This window comes from Nicotiana tabacum, chromosome 20 (genome assembly GCF_000715075.1).
Source record: "Nicotiana tabacum cultivar K326 chromosome 20, ASM71507v2, whole genome shotgun sequence".
NCBI lineage: Eukaryota > Viridiplantae > Streptophyta > Magnoliopsida > Solanales > Solanaceae > Nicotiana > Nicotiana tabacum.
In genome coordinates, this window is record NC_134099.1 from 103,400,843 (window position 1) to 103,410,515 (window position 9,673).

Here is a 9,673-nt window from a genome sequence, read left to right on the forward strand (position 1 = left end):
GAAGTAGATGAAAGATGTAAACTGCTCAAGACATGACTTAAGTCACGAGCACTACATGTCCAGTCAATGAACCAACACCTGCAGCTAGCAAGCATCAAGGTTCAAATTAAAAGTCTGCATGAAGAACCATTCAAGACTCAAGATCAAGTTTCAGTATACTTATAGATAGAAATCTTGTAACTCAAAGCTGATAGGCTTGCTTAGTTCTTTTAGATTTTGATTTGATGTAATAACAAGATCGCGGACCAGAACCTCGACAGCACCTCAATAGGCTCTCCACTTGGGTGTTCTCCATCACTTCATTCATTTCTGAACTACACGTGGCCTTATTCCTTTATAGCTAAGGATATGTAGGTAGCTCAGATACCAGGGCTCGGTCACATTCTCTTTTCTTTTAGTATTTGGTCTCTCTAAATAAGGGTTGGGTCAAAAAACCTATCACGTCGTTCTTTGTCTGAAAACTCTTCGTATTTCCAGTCAAAGAGGGACAGCTGTAGACATGTAATTTTTGACCTGCCACGTCTTCAAGCTATAGTAGCAATTTAACATATTTTATATATTTATTTGAGTTATTTGAATTTTTCTAGGATTCTAATATACTATTTTCATTATCATTTTATTTAGTATAAAAAAAAATAAAAAGCACAAAATAGTTTCAAGTCTATTTAATTTAAGGTTAATTAGTACTTAATGTAATAATGCTATTTTTGCCTATTTTTATCTATTTTTATTTTTATATAATCTTGAAAAATATAAAAAATACTTGCACAATATAATATTATATAATTTAATTAATTAGAGTTAGTTAGGTATTTTATAGTATAGATTTTACATTATTTGTAGAAAAAGAATTAAGAGTTTGGGTTGGAAAGGCCCAATTTCGGATAGCCCAAAACATTGAGTCCAATACCCTTTACACCCAAATTAAAATCTTTTAAAACTCCTAATTTCTAAAACCTAGAGGAACGAAGCCATCAGCTACCTAGAAAAACCCCTAAAAAAGCACCGCAACACACTCGCGTACAAAAAGGGGAACAAACGCAGAAATAGAGAGGGGGTGAACGAAATTTGAGAGAACTTAGATCTGATTCTCTCAAAAATTGAGAGAACACATTTGGGCTCACACTATAAAGCCAAAATTTCAAGTAAATGAAAAGATGAACAAGAAATATATACTTGGAAATATTGGAATGAAACAGATGTAACATGACAGATTTGAGTTCACAAAACCGACGACTCTTCTCAATTTTGCTACTGTTGAGTTTGGCCTAATATGACTGTTCCCCTGAGAATTCTTTGCATGCTCATCTTTTCTAATTTTTGTTCAAAAGATATATAGTGAAGCTTTTTTTTTTCATACATTAACATTTAGCTCTTTAACAAGCTTGGTTGAGCTAGAATTACTATAAGCACGTGGCCCATTCGAGACTTTTGAGGTTCTGTTAGTCGTTCGAGGTGGTTCATGGTTCCATTCGAGTTGATCACTGCTTCAAATTTTGATCGAAGTTGTGGTTTTCTTCGGTTCGTGTAATTGTCGGAATCTCTTTATTAATCGAAAATTTGCTTTTCTCAAGTTCATTTCTGGTTGTTTTACTTTGTTTTTGAAGTGATTGAAAATATGACAAGAGCAATAGAGATTGAATTTGGGGAACTGATTTGTTAGGTGTAAGAGATTTGATGTTCTATTTGTCGTTTAATGCTCCATTTCTACTGAGTGGTGTTATAATATGGTGTTTGTTGATTTTACTATTAGAATTTGCTAGTGTTTAAGATGTAGTAAATTTGCTATTACAATTGTCAAATCTGGTGTTTGTTGAAATTAAAGTCAAATGAGGTAGAAACTCTTTCAATCAAATTTTGATTTAATGCACTCCGACTTTTGAAACAAGTCGCTCATGTGCAATTTGCTAGAGCTTTTGTTCTAATGACTGTTAAGCTTTTTGAAACTTTTTTTTTTCTAATGATTTTACTTTTCTATAACTCATGGCCTCACAACAATCTCATATGAACATCGTAGTTTGCTTTAGGCATGATTAATAATAAATTATTATGACTACGGGTACTGTTCCCATGACGAAGTTGTGATACATAAATCCAAATTCGGGTGTGCATTTCATGTAACTTGACCATAACTTCCAATATGATTAAAATACACATGTTGTATATTGTGGGTACGATTCCTGTGGCACGATTCGCAACATGTACAAAAACAAACAAGTGTACGATAACCGTAACCTGTTCCAAAAATAACTCCATAAATAATTTAAAAGCGGTTGAAAAGCTAAAAATGCACAATAGGTATAAAACATGTAATAAATCAGATAATGAGGCCAATTATTAATAGTTGAGCGACCGTGCTAAAACCACGAAACTCAGGAATGCCTAACACCTTCTCTCGGGTTAACAAAATTCCTTATCTAGATTTCTGTATTTCGCGGACCGTAAAAAATGAGTCAATTTCCTTGATTTGGGATTTAAAATAAACTGGTGATTTGGAATACCATAAATTATTCCAAGTGGTGACTCTGAAGTTAAATAAATAATCTCATTTCGATTATTGTCACTTTATTGGAAAAACTCCACTATCCCCCTGCGGAAAAAAAGAGGTGTGACAGCTCGAGATCGGGCCTGACATGCCATAAAGGCCTCGATATTGGGGCCCCTGGTATCGACCACACACAAATAGTCCCCGCGTTTCTTGGAATGAAATAATAAGGAACGATTTGAATTCTTCAACTCTTTAATACCTCAATCATTACATTAGTTATATCATGTAAGCGACTGGTGCGGCAAAATGGGATGTTCAAAAGTCACGTTCGCATGGTTTTCGAAAATCCTCGAATTGATTATGATGGTTGGCCGTCCTTTGGCTTTCCCCAACGCACTCTACTGGCCCCTATAAATACTCCAATCCTTTACTCCTCACTATTCATTATATCTCCGAACTTTCAACAACTTTTCTTACTTCTTTCTTATGTTCGTCTCTCAATCGACTTCTTCCTCTCCTTCTGAGACTTTATAGCAAGAATGGAAAAACCCTCTAAAACTGTTCCCCAAAAAGAGAAAGCCCCTTCGTCATCATGCTTGTCTAAGAGAAAAACGGTAGTACCACCTCGTATCGAGGAGTGTATTCCCGGGCCTTGTGAAATATCTTTTGATTTCCAGGTCAAAAAACCTTCCTTTCTTCTAGGACGATGAGAACATATGTCTCGATACATCAGCCTAATAACTGAAACTGAGAAAGTGAAGGTCGACTTCCGTTGGGGGAAGGCGGTGCAAGTAGAGATTGTCACACCTCTTTTTTCTACTACACCCCGAGGAAGGGCATAAAGCAGTTTTTCAAATCAAAGGACAATCGAAACATGATTTACATTAAGAATTTCAGAGTCTCCACTTGAGATTATTATGGTGTCCCAAGTCACCGGTTTAAAATCCCGAATCAAGGAGATTTGACTCTGTACTATAACCTGCGAATACAAAAATTCGGGTAAGGAATTCTGTTAACCCGGGAGAAGGTGTAAGGCATTCCCGAGTTCCGTGGTTTTAGCACGGTCGCTTTGATCATACCTGGCTTATTAAGTTGTCTAATTACTCAATTTCAGAACCTATGTGCATTTACCCTTTACCCCTTTTAAATTAATAACGCTTTATTATAAAAAAAATTTGTCCAAAGTTGCGCGAACGCATACTTTAAAAAAAAAGAATCGTAATTATGTTATGCGAACGTATACACAATCACGATAATGTATTAAATGTGCCTCAAGCAAACTACGAACATTTGTCATTTTGTATGATTTAATGGTAGATGGCACACCTCGGACTATATGAGCTAATTTAATTAACAGCCTATGAATACCCATTTTATTATTAAGAAGGTTTGTTCGGAGTTGCGCGAACGCATACTCCGAATTGGTTTTTAGAATTGTAATCATGTCACGTGAACGTGTACACAATCACAAGTGTATTTTAAACGGCCCTAAAGGCTTTTCTACGAATATTCATCACTAGTGTCTAATTAGTATTTGGGAGGGCCATAGAAAACCAACTGAATGGCACACCTCGAATTCTAAGAATTCACATATCACTTAAAAGAGTCTAATTAATAAAACTAAAGAGATTCTAATTGATGACTCGCATTCACGTAGAATTTAACAAGTACTATATCCCAGCCAATCGATTTAAGAATTGCTTCTATGCCAATGCCCAAATAAGGAAAGGACCGTATTCTTTATGAAGCGAAACAGGTCTAAGGGAAACACAATCCGTTTGCAAACACATCCAAGCTCGGGTTCAAATGAGCCCAAATCTCGATAGAGGTAAAGGCACCAAGGACACGACCCATGTGCCTGAAGTAGGACTTTCAACAACTGGGCCAGTATTGAGCTCACTATTCAAACCCAAAACAATTACGGGTTCAATTAAATTGTCCAATCAACTAAGATGAAACAAACACAGAATTAAACCGACAATTACTTCTGAATGTTAACTGACTAACGAGCTAATCACCCAACAATTTTAATATTCACACTTATACATGCTCACAAATGAATCAGATGGAACATTCATTAGCTAAGTCAGCTGTAAGCCCAACTCTCAGAACCCAATTAAAGGTGCCAAACCAATTAGAATGCAAACTCTGCAAAACTATATGAGACCTGCCATTTGATTAACAACCTTTTTTTTACTTCTGCCTTTTAACAACTCGAACCCAAATCGACTGACTGAGCATTTGGGATTTCAAATACTAATTTTGAGTTTAAACGTGTTCACACGCCATCCGAAAGCAAATCAATGTTACTAAATACAACAATAAAAAAAAAACTCACTCATCCAAACTAGAACTCAATTTAGGCGATATAACTCATCAAGTAAAAAAAACAAATCAAGAGAAATATGAAACCGTAGACCAAAACTGATGCTATGCTTTAACTTCTGCTTTTTATTTCACTCTTCAAGTTAAACTTCACAAGCAATAGAGGTTCAGTAGCATGTACCTGGATATAGAAGAAACAAAAGAAAAGGATAAAGGATCAGCAGCTACAGAGCAATAGCCAACAACAATTTTTATCCAATTTCAAACCTAGAAATTAAATAAAACAGCCCAGAAAGCAGTTTTGAATGCACAGTCTACCCAGCAGACCTCTAAACCAATCTCAATGACCAAGTCTCAGACCATTTCTAAGTTCAAATAATCAGGTAATCGATTCAGAAAGAAGAGGATTTCAGATTTCAAAACTAAAGCCCAATGAAACAGTGTTTTCTACAAAAATCTTTCAGCTGTTTAATTGTTTTTCGGATTTTTCCATCTATTTTTTCAGAAAATCCCCCCTGAACCTCAAGTAAAGATGCCCTTATAAGCTAGGTCTTTAGGGCAGTAGAGAGTGGGTTCAGTTTTGCACTTGAACCCTTTTTGAATTTTCGTTTTTGCTCTCATGTCCTCAGTAATCAGTATTTCATATATGTCCCAATCCCAGCTTCTAGGAAGCTTCTCTATTCAGTTACAAGAGATTTCACCACCTAAATTTCCTATAATAACCCCCAGACCCTCTGTTTTTACTTTGAGAACCAAATGGGTCGTATTGACCTAATAGCTCAAACAGACATGGGCTCAGATCCGACCCCAAAACCTAAACAAACCTCTTGAGGTGAGGTCTAAACTGGCCTCGAAGCCCGAGCAGCAAAGACATCCCAAACCAAATCAGTATTTCATAGCAGGCAAAAGAAAACACTCAAACAATTTCCAAAACCCCAAACCTAAATTAAGTGACCGACTAATTAACAAAATAGGCAGGGATTCAAAATTACCTATTTAAAATAAACTATGTGACCAAAACAAAAGACGAAATGAGAAGTTTAAGCATGGCACTAATGAAAACTAAACAGATCACAAACTTCAGATTTGAAAAAGAAAGCTGAAAAGCCAATGGAACAGATACGAACACAAAATCAATCTAGAGGGAAACTAGGTTCAAAACCTTGCTCGAATTTCAATCAAAGTAAAAAAAAACTAAAGAATGGGAGAAGAAAAGAAGAGGAACAAAAGGTGAAATTCGGATAGAAAAGAAAAAGGGAAGGAAACTTATCCTAGTAAACCCGAAATGGCATCAGACATCTTGATTTAAACGGAACTGATGCTAATAACTTGTTCTTCGTCAAGAACAAATGAGCATCATCAATTCACGTTGAATCAGACTTCAAACTCGAACAAATCGGAGGTCTATGGTCATGCATGCCAACAGATTCGACGGAAATTGATTTCAGGCGTTTTAGGGTTCGAACTCAGATTTGAAATTCGAAGAGTTTTGGGGTGATTTGAGGGAATATAAGTGGGGATTTGGAGTGAAGGAGAGACGGGGGTTCAGGGGTATGATTTTGGGGTCGAACAGAGGCGGCACTACCACCGGAGAGCATAGGGGTGGAGCTAGGGTTTTCTTTTAAACCAAGATTTGAGACGTTCTGGGTTTATTTGATGGAAGGTACTTGTAGATTTGGACTGATGGAGTTGAGGAGGATATTTGGTGTTAATTTGAGGTCGGTTCGTGGTGGCGCCGCCTCCGGTGGTGGGGGGATTTAGAGGCGGCGTCGTTAGGGTTTGCAGAGACGGGTTGTGAGGGAGATGAGTGAGGGGTAGGGGAGCACGTTTGGACACTTAACTACTAGATGACCCGAACTTCAGGACCGTTCGATCAAGAAACCTCGACGGTCCTGATCTGTTGCCTATGAAACAGTGTCGTTCGGGGAAAAGGGTGATCGGACCGGGTTTTGGCTGGTCTGGGCCTGGGTTAAACGGGTATTTTGGGCTGGAAAATCAGATTTGGCCCAAAAATCTAATCTCATTTTTTGTTTTTCTTCTTTTTTTTTTCAATTTTCCCTTTAATTTCTTCTAAATAAAATTAAAATTAAAAATAAAACCTAAATAAATTCCTAATCAAATTATCTTATCAAATTGAATTAATTAATTCTAAATAATAATTACCACCATTAATTAAATACAAAATTAACGAAAATCTACCAAAATTCGAAACTAAAATTAAAAATGCAAAAATACGTTATTATTATATATTTTTTTGATTTTTCCATTTTTATAAAACAGTTAAATTAATAATTAATATTTTTTTTAAAAAATGCAAAGTTAAACTCTAAATCTAAATGCAACATATTTTGTATTTTTCATTAACTAAAATGCACACACAAAATACAAACAAATAACAGAACATGTCACGAAAATCCATCAAACTGCGAACACTAAAAGAAATTATTTTGTTTTGAATTTATGGAAGTAATTCATATAAGGCAAAAATCACGTGCTCACAGCTGCCTCTCTTTGCCCGGAAACACGAAGAGTTTTTCTGCAAAGATAAAGTGAGCGGATACGAGCGAATTTTGCCCGTTTGAATGCTCTGTGGGAGGCATTTTTGAAAGATTTGACCGCACCCTGCTTCCAAGGTTGCCTACATATCCTTGGCTAAAAAGGAATTAGGTCAGTGTAGTTCAGGAAGTTTTGGTAGCTGAAACTGTGGTTTTATTGTTGTTATTGTTGCTGCTGCTACTGCTTACTATGTCCCCTTATTACACCATGATAAAATAAAACAAAGCTATACTAGACTATGATCTATGCATTACAAAATCCTATCTATCTTCAAACTTGCTCTTGCGGTTCTTGTTGCCTTGTTGAATTGTATTCTCCCGGTAGAATCCTTTTGTTGCCGCCTTGAATTGTAATCTGAGATGTTTTCCTTTTCTCCAGGTGGATGCCTGACTGCCAACTACATGTTGAGATGTTTTCCTTTCTCTAGGTGGACACTTGACTGCTGCACTTGAATGTATTCCCTGCTCTCCAGGCGGGCTCCTAACTTCAAAACGTGACTTTATTCCCATGTTATCCAGGCGGGCTCCTGATTTCAAAATGTGAATATATTCCCATGCTATCCAGGCGGGCCCCTGACTTCGAAATGTGAATGTATTCCCATGTTATCCAGGCGGGCTCCTGACTTCGAAACGTGAATGTATTCCCATGTTATCTAGGCGGGCTTCTGACTTCGAAACGTGACTGTATTCCCATGTTATCCAGGCGGGCTCCTGACTTCGAAACGTGACTGTATTCCCATGTTATCCAGGCGGGCTCCTGACTTTGAAACGTGACTGTATTCCCATGTTATCCAGGAGGGATCCTGACTTCAACTTGAAAGTATTCCCTGTTCTTCAGGCGGGCTCCTGACTTCAGCAAAATAGACAAAACTGAGAAAATTTCCTGCCCCAGTTTGTTGGTTGGGCACAGTTGTGAATGTTAAACTGAATCATATTGCCAAATATTACTAAGAATTCGAAAGCTAGGTCCCATTATCCAGGAGGGTTCTGAAAATCAAAAGTCAAATTTTATCTTAAGCATGACAACTTTAATTATACTAAACTACAGCAGGATTTACGCTAAATGCTGTTATCTAATTGTGATCTTAAAGCTAAGTCCCATTATTCAGGAGAGTCCTAGAATTTAAAATTAAATCCCATTACCCAGGAGGGTCCTGAATTTTTTTTTTTAAAAATTAAATCCCATTATCCAGGCGGGTCCTGAAAATTTAAAGCTAAATCCCATTTCGAGCATGCGAACTTGAAACCATCTTACACTCCTTGGGATACATTTATACTAGATTTTATTAGTCATGATTGTTTTGATTTTTAAGCTAGGTCCCATTTTTCAGGAGGGTCTTGAGAATTTCCAATTAAATCCTATCTCGAGCATGCAAACTTCTACGCGGACTTATATTCCTTTGGGATGTATTTATGCTAAATTATGCTATTTTTGAACATTTCAACTAGGTCCCATTTTTCAGGAGGGTCCTGAAAATCACAAATCAAACCTGTCTGGTGACTGCTTTTCTTCGCGGAGGATTTCTCCGAAACAACTGAAATTTCCTGCCCCTGTTTAATCAAAGAAAAAAAAAATCTTGTCAATTTCAAATATGGTGGTTGGTTGATGACATTCTTTGCTGAAAGTCTCCTCACTATATTGTTTTGTTTTGACTGGCTTTTCTGAGCTGGTCCTGAACCGCTTGACTTTCCGACTGACTTTCAAAAACCCATAACTTGAATGACCCAAGTGTTCTACTCCCGAACCGTTGCCTCATACCTCTTACCCCTTTAGCCGAGCCTCTAAGTCTCTCACGAAATTACCAAATCATTTTGTCGATGGAACTCTTGTTGGTATTTTATCCCCTTTTACATCATGCTATCTTTGGTTCGCTCTGGCCACACTGTGCTTTGCAATCTTGGAGCTGGTAGTGAGCTTTGAACTTCCTTTTTATTTGCTTAACAGAACTGACCTTGGGAACATCTTAGAGAAATAAACCCAAAGAAATGAAATGCAATGACTTTCAGAGTTAAGGATGAGGAAGTCCAAAACTGGAAGACTATCTGAAGAGAAAAAGAAAAGAGACTTATCTGAGTGGAACAGCTGGCACCGATGATCATGACATGCAATTTGGATTAATCGGCCCAATCTGTCCAACTAATCAACTTTCAGTTGATGTATTTTGTTGCCTCAAAATTTCCATGACCTGATTACTTTACCCAAACCTTGACTTTGTTCATCTTGCGGTGCCTTGAATCAATTTTCCACCAACAGACCTTTCTCACTTGTTGACTTTTCACCTCACTTTTGCCTTAAGGTGCCCGT